This window comes from Ctenopharyngodon idella, chromosome 2 (genome assembly GCF_019924925.1).
Source record: "Ctenopharyngodon idella isolate HZGC_01 chromosome 2, HZGC01, whole genome shotgun sequence".
Classification (NCBI taxonomy): domain Eukaryota; kingdom Metazoa; phylum Chordata; class Actinopteri; order Cypriniformes; family Xenocyprididae; genus Ctenopharyngodon; species Ctenopharyngodon idella.
The window spans coordinates 20,302,286-20,313,366 of NC_067221.1; positions in this window are offsets into that span (position 1 = coordinate 20,302,286).

Below are 11,081 nucleotides of genomic sequence, written 5' to 3' on the forward strand. Positions count from 1 at the left end.
GCAGCAAAATGGCTGCCCACTGCTCTGGGTGTGTGTGTCCATGGCTTGTAGTGTGTGTTCACTACTCACTGCTCACAGGACAAATTCTGAGTATGGGTTACCATAATTAGCCTTCACGTCACGTCTCATCATCGTCACATCAAATGTTAAGCATCTTTTTCTTTTTTTAACCACTGATTCATTTCCATCTGTGTGAAATTTTAGAGGGGGCTGTATGGTGAGGGCTGTCTGTGAGCACTGACCTGACCCTGTTAAAGTAGCCGTAATTCAGGGTTTCACATTAGCCCTTTGAAGGGTTCAGTCAATCACACTCTACTCCTTATGGAATAACTTTAGATCAACGTCATCTCCTGCTCCCAGTAAAGCTTTTAATATTAACCAAATGTCTTGGAAAACCGCAAGTCTGTGTACATGCTTCCTAAAATTAAAAACCTATTTTCAGTCCTAGTTTGACTTCAGGATATGGTTTCGGTTGTGGTCTTTTTATAGAAACATTAAGAAACTGAGGAAGTATTTGGTGTGTTATTGATATTATTTGTGATAAATTAAATGTCAATTTCTGCTTTAAGAACAGCAACACACAAAAATAAATGAAGACTACTTTTATTTTGTTTTATTCAAAACCTGCATATTAAAGAGCACAATCAAAGACATCTGGTTCTGTGTGCCACAGATGCCTGCATTTGATTCCCACTAAAAACTGAAAATGTTTACAACCTTTTTCTGGGTTCTGGGTTGACATTTGAAAAAAGTCTTGAAACTAAATCCTGGAAAGACATAGTAAGTGGTTGTAATAGTAAATACAATTTCTGTGACTATTATAAAGTACTATAATCTATAGGATATTTTTTATTTTTTATTTCTTAAATTTTGAATTAAAAAATAAAACAACACCATATATCTACCACTGAAAGTTTTATTCGAAGATACAGGCAAAATACAAAACATGCTGTAAGATGTCCTCTCACTTAAGGTGAGGAAAACAAAGCAAATAATTAAAGAAATATACTTAGATAATACATTTGAAGTGCAAATATAATGAAAAGAAAATAGTTGCAAAGTAGATGCAAACATTTTAATAAAATAAACCATAAAACAACCTATCACACAAAGATCTGTAAATAATACTAATAAAAATACAGAGTAAATGTTCATTATATTTTCACAACTTTTTTTTTCCTCTGCAATTTTTTTTTAATCATACTTGATGACAATGCTACTTAAAGCCCAGAAATCTACACTGAAGCAAACTTTTCTTTTTGTACTATTTGGTTGTACAGGTTAGAAATTAGGATTTTCAAATTAAGCTTAATCAAGGACTAACTGATGCCTAAATAAAACCATCATCCAAAAGTACCTCAGCTAAATGCATAAAGAAATTAAAAACTTCAGCATGCCAGCTTGATGTCATGCTAGCTGAATCATGCAGCTGTCCAGAGGATAGAAATGCTACTCCCTGCATCATGAGCAATTTGGTTGATGCGCCCTCTCACACAGTCTACTGTAGCGAAGATTACAGTGCCGTTACGCACCTGGAATGATACCCTCAGTCCCACACTTGCCCATACACTTCCCTCCGGCATGTGTCCACCAATCTGCTGAGCTACAGGGGCTGGCTGATCCCCCCGAGACCCACTCTGTTGCAGCAAGGTGAGTTTGATTAAACTGCATGAGTGGATAAGCCGCAGATCTAAGGCCACACTTGCTGTCCCTGCTTCCCGAAAGATGAAGTCTCTGTGATCTTTGGTTCCAGCAAGTGCAACTTGTGGAACTGCTGGAGTTGTCTGATGGAAGAACAAGGCCTTATTCCGCACTGCGCCAGAGGGGAGACTTTTCCTGGACACGGATGCTGACAAGGCAGTGGACACAGCTGAAGGGATCCACACCAGACTGAGCATACTAATCCCAGAGTCGTCACCAAAGTAGCGCACATTGCACTGCGCAGGTGCAAGGATCTCGAAGGTGAGCATATCCCCAGAATCCACAGTAGTAGCAGCCGACAGAGATATAGACGTATCTCTGTAATGAACACCGGGCTTGAATGCACGGGTCAGCTCAGCACTGCTTCCATTGTGGTTCACGTATGCAAGTAAGTAGAAGCCCTCTGAGATACAGGCTTGACCCATTGAGTACAATGCTTGCTGAAGGACAAACTTCACAGTGCCACTTTCCCTGAAGCGTACCCCACGATTGTCATGGGTCAGGCCGACCATGTAAGGGTCGGAGATGGATGACGTACGGAAGGCAGGACGGTAGTTGGTGTGGTAGTGCGCAGAGGCAACGGCCTGAGCAGTCATAGCAACTGCACCTGTGTCATGGGACAACCAGAGCAGACTGAATGGTGAGATTAGGCTGCTCTGAAGGTGCACATCTTCATTGTCTTGGCTACACTGGTTGGTGGCACTCTTGAGAGAAAGGTAGAGTACATGACCTGGCTCCACAGCAGTTGCTCCACTCACACTAGCACTCTGGAGAGACTTCCCCTCCCGCTGCTCCAAACGCATGCCACTCAGATCCCGACCTTCATCTTCACTGGCATTCAGTCGTAAACATGCTTGAACAAAGCTGCGGCAGCCATGTTTTAAAGCAATGTTATGGTCAACCCAAACAAGACCATGCTGGTGGAGCACTATCCAACCATCAGTGCAGGAAAGAAGGCTTCCATCACTATTGCCATGGATGTGAAGTTGCTTATCAGGAAGCTCACTACCTTTGGCTAAGTCAACTTTACCAGACCAGGAAAGAGAGAGTCTGCTTTCTGAGGGGTTGGCGCACACCGCATCCCTCATGGCCAAACATGGGGATGTCACTGGCTGAGAATCGCATTCTGTACAGGCTTGACACTCCTCCATCTCAGAATTGTAAAAATAAGAGTGCCCACACATTCCAGCAACTGCTTCCTTCTCCGACATGCCGGAGCAGCGAAATCCTCCTGAAACAATGCACTATGCTTAATTTCTTAGGAAGTAAATCTTAAACAAGTCTGGAAGTCTGGTAGACATCTTACCTGGTGTGTTGAGGCACTGGTTGCGTTCTTTACATAAGTTTGGTATCTCTAGGCATTCGTCTCTGTCCTGTTGGACAACTTAGTTGTTATCTTGTATTTATTATAACTAATAATTCGACTAAAAGATTTTTGACACAATTCATTTATTTGTTTAAATGACATAAATTGTATTTGATTGCACTATGTATCTATGATCAAAATTTTAATTACGTAAACCTCAATGACAACAACGTACCTGGCAAATCCTGTCGGCATGAATCGAACACTGAGCCACCAGAAAGAATCCTGGAGGGCAGACAGTGCATTTCTCACAACGTGGCTGGTCTGCACTGAAGTCGCAGTACTCATCTGCTCGGCAGGATCCACAACCAAACAGAGGTCTGCCAGCATCCGTAACACTAGCATCCATGTTCATCTTATGCATTGTGAAGGCATCCTGAGAATAGGTTCTAACCTGGGATTGGAGACCATCAAAATGGCTCTCAGTGACTCCCTGTGGGCTTTTTACAGATAACTGTTTGACGCTGCTGAGAAGAAGATTGTATTGGGTCTTGACTTCTTCCATCTTTTCAAACATAATCCGTTGCTGGTCCAGTATTTCCCTTTGGTGGGTTAACAGAGCACTTTGCTGTTCTCTCAGTGTGCTCTGAAGTTGCTTAACCTCAGCTTGCTGTCCCTGCAGTTGGGCCACCAGTTTATCTTGACCTTTTGCCAAATGCAAATGCAACACCAATGCATCTTCAGAATGGACCTCATTTGTGCCTAGGTCAAAATTTAGGAGAATTTAGCATGACTTTTTTGTTGAAATCATGTTTCAGATTTGAATCACATTTCATTATTGATAACATGCATGCTTTAATATTGTCACGAAATTGACATGCTTCAACAGACTGCCTGAGGAAGAAGGCATGGTTTGCAATTTAACAAGTGTAATATCACTATTATAAAAACACAGGACTGGTATCATAATACTCAGCACCCTGGAATAAATCATTCAATCACTGTCTACCTGGTTTAATGTCACATGTTAACTGAATTCCAGTTGATGGTCCCCCTCGAGTTCCCAACTCCGGAAATTCCCCCAATACTTGCTCGGCTCTGTCCTGCATATGGACAAAAGAAAGTCTGCTTTTTTCAGCATCTGACCCTGTGGTGCAGGCATCTCCAACACAGGAATGCTGTTTGGGATCTTGTCGCATCCTTACAGGCAGTTTACAACCAATTCCTTTGCACTCTTTCGTATCATTATTTGTTGATCTTGGCAAGCCATGGCAACCTCCTCCCGTGCATCCCTGTGGGTTGAACACCTCAGCCGTGATGGTCCTTGGGTTTTCTTTCGGACTGCCTGTTCTGCTGTTCTGTGGATGTATTACTGTATAGGGAACCGATGGGCGTCTTGGAGCATAAACTGAATATCTGCTCTGGACATGAGGTGATCTGCTCTGGTGATCTGGTGATCTGGATAGAGACCTCTGGCAGCGCACTCCTGAGCAAATTTCAGATGTACTTTCAATGTCTCCTCCACACATCATCAGACAAATGAGAAATAAAAACCTTTGAGTTTCCATCGCAGTTTGTGCACTGTGTAAAGGAAAATGCTAAAGACACTTGAACGTGGGTCCCTTGTAATCCAGAGAATGAATCAAAGCGTCAAATGAATCAGAGTCAAACACAGTGTCCACATGGTGAGTTTCGACAATTGTTTCCAAACTGTGAAAGCAAAAATCTGAATAAAACAAACATTTTAAACCTTTAAAGCGGTCTGGAAGGGAACATGTGCTCTGCAACCTGTGGTGGAAGTTCTGAGGAAATGTCTATATGTGGCATTCCACACACTTAATTGGCAACAGGTTTCCCCAAGCCTCAGTTAACCCATAGAGTTCCCATTATACTTTTCCATGTCAGATTTTTAAAGAATTTAAATATCTGCTCCACATTAGACAGGTAAATGTAGAGAACATAGAGAACATCACCATCCTCATCAATTATTGTTGTTGTTTTGGTTTTACATTAATTTGTTTGAATGAATGAATGAATGAATGAATGAATGGAAATCACAATAATTCTCATAAATTTAAAACTGAAGTTCATAAATTCTTCTATCAGATAATGTATAAATATTGATCCCAATCTATTAAAATGGATAAAACCAAAAATGTAATATATTTTACTATTTTTTTCACTGATATTTGTCTCCCCAAATGTATATGTTCCTTTGTTTAAGGATATGCAAATTATATATGCATATATTTAACAGTGTTCTAGAATTACATGAATGAGAATAAATCATCCTTTGAGCCCTTTCACATGTTAGTAATTAGTTAATTCTATGCTTAAGCATCTGTAATTACAACCGACATCTTTAATTACAACCGACATGTGTTTGTTTTCATCTGCCATCCATAACCTACTGTGGGATCATTTAAAGCTTCTGATGTTAGTTTTGAAAACCATTAGAGGCAGCTCCCACACATATACGACTAGCTGTGCACACATCTCTAATGCAACTGTGAATTATACGTTTATATTTATATAAACATACATATGTATATATTATATCCTTATGTCTTTATTATGCCCTTTCATGTAATATCTACTATTTGATTTGGCACAAGCACTGCATATAAACCTACACAGCCCCACTATAGTTAATATAATGATTTGTAATATAATAATATTTATCTGCATGTTAATGATTGTTTTTGAGTGTTTATTGATTCTTTTCATAATTTCTCTGTCAAAGTGCATGCATTTTATTCCCAGAGCATGTGGTCAACAGAGGCTCCAAAACACCTCAACCCAGGATCTCAAAGATTCCCCACTAGAACAGACAGATGTGGCCGCTGTGCTCTTGGCAACACAGGAGAAACAAGAAATGACTGTTTACGTCCTGTTTTCACTTTCATATGGTAACAATAGATGTTGTCCTCTCTTTTAAAAGTGCTCATTAAAACCTAATGGATGTCTGCTTTTCCTTGCATTCTTTTTTTTTATATTGCATGTGCTCTTGGTATGACTGTCTGGTAAAAATAAAACTGTATTATATTTTACAGACTGTATCAACTATGATAAAATCCAAAATTCTATTGATCCACAGCATTTGGTTTCTTTTGATATTATATGCCTATAATATTCTATGGTCTGCAAGGTAATTTACATTTAGCCTACTGTACCATGTAGTACAAAGTGTAGTATTCTATTCCCTATTTGATTTACTCATAAAATTTATATTTTGTACTTTTTGATATCTGAAAATGAACAGGTTTAACAAAACATGACTTTATATTAGAAAATGTTCATTCTTGCAATGCAGTTGGCAGGCTTTTTGTTGCATTTTGAAAGAAATGTCTGTATTGTAAAGCTTCCTCTCCAAGTACATCAAAGTAGGACCACTCCCAGTATAAAAAGGTTTTCATGAGAAAATCAGCCAAGCCTGGCTTATAAAACTTAAAGACCCCCTGGGGTGTAAATCAAGTTGTTAATGTTGTTTATATGTCTATGGCAGTGGCATAGAGTGGTATTCTGAAATGAGGAGGCAAACAATGACCTCACAGTTTCTTATTTATTTTTTATAAATAAAATGTAAATTCATGTCCGTTACTTTTAACATTGTCACATTTTCCTTGTTAAATGAATATTACATTACATCAAAAAAGAAAAAAAGAAACCAAATACAATTCTATTTTGTATTTTTAAATTAACAATGTAATTAATGTTATATTTGTTAAAACCAAGTCAATCTCATCAAGTTAGTGTTTTAAGCACTTTTACATTTATGTAAGCAATAAGGTACGAGAGGCTGTGCTGTATCGTGAATAAGTCACGGCTAAAGGGCGTTGTTAGGCACAACGCGTAGCATCCAAAAGCCTTCCTTCCGCTGGAAAAATAGTCCCTGACTGTGAACAGCAACAGAAGTTACATTATTACGCCATTAGATGGCGGCAAAGACTCTTTATGAGTGTGTCAGTCAGTAGCGAAGACTTTTATATTGAAAAGACTGAATTGTTGTGAACACGGAACAAGACGCAACTGACAAATGCTTTGACTAGCGCTGTCAGTCACGGAAAAACCCCTTAAATGTTAAAAGGACAGGATAATACATCGGACATTTAAACAGATGTTTTATTATGAACATAGGACTGACCTGAAGGAAAATGCTAAATCTGAATGCAGGTAATAAACTCGCTCAATCGATTTTTTTCTCACAACACTATTCTACATAATACAGCAAGCTTCAAAGAACAATATCAATTGAGAACATACAGTTTACATTGCTAAGAGTGGTTGCTAAGGGTGTTGTGTAGTGATGCACAGAACCGTTGGGTGAAGCGATCATAGCCATGTTTTATCGTGAATAAAACACAGCTATTGACCAATTAGAATCAATCTGAATCTGACTCGCGGAACGCGCATGTAAACAAGAGGCGGGATTTATTGCACAAACCAATCATATCCAATCATAACCGATCATATCCAATCATAGCGCGATGGAGGCATTGCCTCCTCTCACGTGACTTTCCCCCATTCATTCTCTATTACCCCCCTAAAAAAAAACCACCGCACGCTTTAGGGGGTCTTTTGATTTTCTATGAGGGGAAGGGAGGCACGAGAAACGTGACTCCCGCTGTAAATTTACCTGCGGGTGTCGCTGTTGGACAGTGTTCCTTTAGAAAAACAAGTGACTTATACACTTTTTATGGTCACATTCTGTAATATTTGCGTTGTTTTATTTTTGTAATATGGATTATTTTCTCATCCTAATTTTTGAGGAGGCACTGCCTCCCTTGTCTCCTTGGAGGAAACACCCCTGGTCTATGGTGTTTTTAAAATGCTTTAAAATGCTTTACACCTATTATGCAAAATCCACTTTTACATGGTGTTTGAACATAATTATGTGTTGGCAGTGTGTGTACACAACCACCCTATAATGATAAAAATCCACCCACTCTTTTTTTAATCCCCATAAAACAAGCCGTTTGCAGATTCTGGGCGAAGTGACATCACTTTGCACAGGCCCCTCCCAAGACTGCTGACGGACTCTGCCATATTAGCATAGATCCCGCCCTGAGGGAGTTGTACACAGTCCGCAATTTTCTCCAGGCCGGAGCAGCTGTAGGTAACATTGAGTTGTTTTACGGATAAAAAGTTTACCAGTTTATTAAGCACCCCCAAAAAGGCATAAGGTCTGTATATATTTGTTTACTGTTAGTTGTAACAAGTGTTTTTGTGTAATTCGATCATTGTGTATGTGGATGATAATGCAGGGGAGAGAGAGTTTATGGATAAGACTAATGCGCACTTCTTGTACTGTGTTTTATTCAGCTCTTACTGTGATTTTCTAGGGTGGATGTACAATAAACTTCATAAAACTCATCAGTAAAGTTTTGGCCATCATTCGGACGGGGTCCGCTACAACAGGCTTGTACTAATAGTGGATAAAGCAAGATAATTTATAACTATAATTAAACTAAACTATACCTGTCCTATCTCCACGCAGCATATATTCTCTTAATCTGTAGGCATCATTGTCTGACCAGTTTCGACATTTTCAGTGCAGAAGATTGTCCTGTTTGTTTGTTGCATGAGTTCTTGAAACCCAGCTCTCTTCTTGAAAGGGGGCTGGGTGCAGCAGCTCATTTGCATTTAAAGGGACACACACAAAAGGCGTGTTTTTGCTCACTCCCAAAAAGTGGCAATTTTAACATGCTATAAAAAATGATCTGTGGGTATTGTGAGCTAAATCTTCACATACACACTCTAGGGAAATCAGAGACATATTTTACATCTTGTAAAAAGGGGCATAATAGCTGCCCTTTAAGACAAACCATGTACAAATTCATAACACCACTGCTGAGGATTTTCCCCTTAAAACTTCAGTTTACCAAAGACAGTCTCAAAAGCGTGGTTTGAAATCGCCCTTGTTCTCTACATCACAATTGAGGTGTAACCAATCCCGTCAACAAGTGGGGCGGGCTTTAGCATATCATTAACTATGCTGCGAAGCATTGGGGGCTGAAGAGAAGCCAGATTATCCCAGTATATTTTTTTGTTGATATAAAAAAAATCAGGTACATTTAGCAATATAGTGAGTGAATTATGTATATGATGTAGGCTATATTTCGATGTTATGATAAACTATATGCCTCTCTACCGAGTTGTTCAAAGCATTTCTAAGGATACTGATTTTGAACGAGTGGATCAGGTATTCTGAGCTTGTGTGATTGAGTGGAGGTAGGGCTAATTTGCATATTGGTGATCAAAGATCAGTTTTGGTTATCAAAGATGAGTTTTAAAGGATAAAATTGTTGACTACAGTGGGACTTTAAGCATAGTGTATTAGGAACACAAGCTGAACTCAGTGAGGTCTATATACACTCACAACTATTAATTTCAGCCTTCAAATCTGACTGGACGAGAGACATTGCAAGTGTGCTGATATTTCACCATTAGCACTAGGACTTTTCACCATTTGTATCACTCTGCTTGTTTCTTGTCTCTGTACGTCACTGTCATGTTATGGTGGGATTTTTTCAGTGACTTCAGTTTACATTATTACACCAGTGATGCCACTTCAAGGCAGCTCCTGTGCCACCTCTTAAGTGCAAAGATGGATTTTGTTGATTTTAATTTTATTTGATTGGTAACAGCCTAAATTTAAGAATAAAATAAAAATGTTATCAAGATTATTTTTGTAGATACAATTATTTGACTCACATAACCTAAAGTAGCCATTTCTCAGTTTAATTTAAAGCTTTGCATTCATGCTAACTTCAAATCGACATGCTAAAACAGTTAGCTATGTTATGGCTGTTTGGGGTGGGGATAACAGTTCATTAAAAATGTTACAACCAACCCCTTATGATGATGCCAATGAGTCCACTTATACAATCTGTTGAGGCAAAGTCACGAGTTTTTTTATGTTGCACATCAAGTTGATTTATGTGGTAAATGTGTTAACATAGCTTATGCATGTCTTCTTATCGGATAAAAACATTATCCGCCTCAACTGAGAAAGTTTTTTTTGTGCACTTTTTTTTTTTTAGAATTTATGCGCATCTTAGCATTTCCATCCATCATTTTTTATGTGATTTCCCAAAATTCACATAAAAATAGGTGGATGGAAACATAGCTAATGACTGAACCCTTATGTGACAGAAATACAGTACATACACACAGCTAAATTTGTTCTAAATTTAAAGGGATAGATCACCCAAAAATTTAAATTCTGTCATTAATTACTCACCCTCATGTTGTTCCAAACCTATAAGACTTTCGTTCATCTTCGGAATGCAAATGAAGATCTTTTTGATGAAATCTGAGAGCTTTCTGTCCCTCCATAGTCTGCTTACGCAACTAAAAATTTGATGCTTCAAAAAGTTCATAAAGAGATCATAAAACTAATCTATATGAATGAAGTGGTTTCCAAATTTTCTGAAGCGATTCGATCACTTTATATGACTAACAGATTTAATTTAGGCTTTTATTCACATATAAACATTGATCGTCAGCGAACATAAACAGCTCAACCTAACCTGCTTGACTCGCGCGAGAACAAACCTCTCGCAGAAGCTCAAACATGCTGCGTAACACACGAGAATGAACCGCATTGGTTCTCGCATGCGTCAAGGAAACATGCTTGAGCTTCCGTTTACCACAACTGATGTGCAAGTTGATGAATGTTTAAGTGAATATAAGCCTAAATTCAATCTGTTTATCATGTTTTTACCTGACAAGCAGAAGCTTTTTGACCCGTTGCTTTTTGCCTCTGTATTCTTAATTTTAGTACGTCTGGATGTGTAACCTGTTGCTGACAGATGAAAAGCGTGAATATTTCGCACTCAAACTCTTGAAAAACCACTTCTGTGTTATGTTACGCTCTCAGCTTCCGTTTTCCCATATATGGAACTCCAGCTGTGAATGCGCAAAACGTCTGACAAGTAGAACGTATGGAATTGTTTCTGCCACGAGTATAAGAAAAAATTACTTAGAATTACCAGACAAAAAGTCTGAATTGGCGGAAACAAGCGTAAAGCCTTGTGATTAGACAAGTGTCTGCATACAATTCCTTAAAATA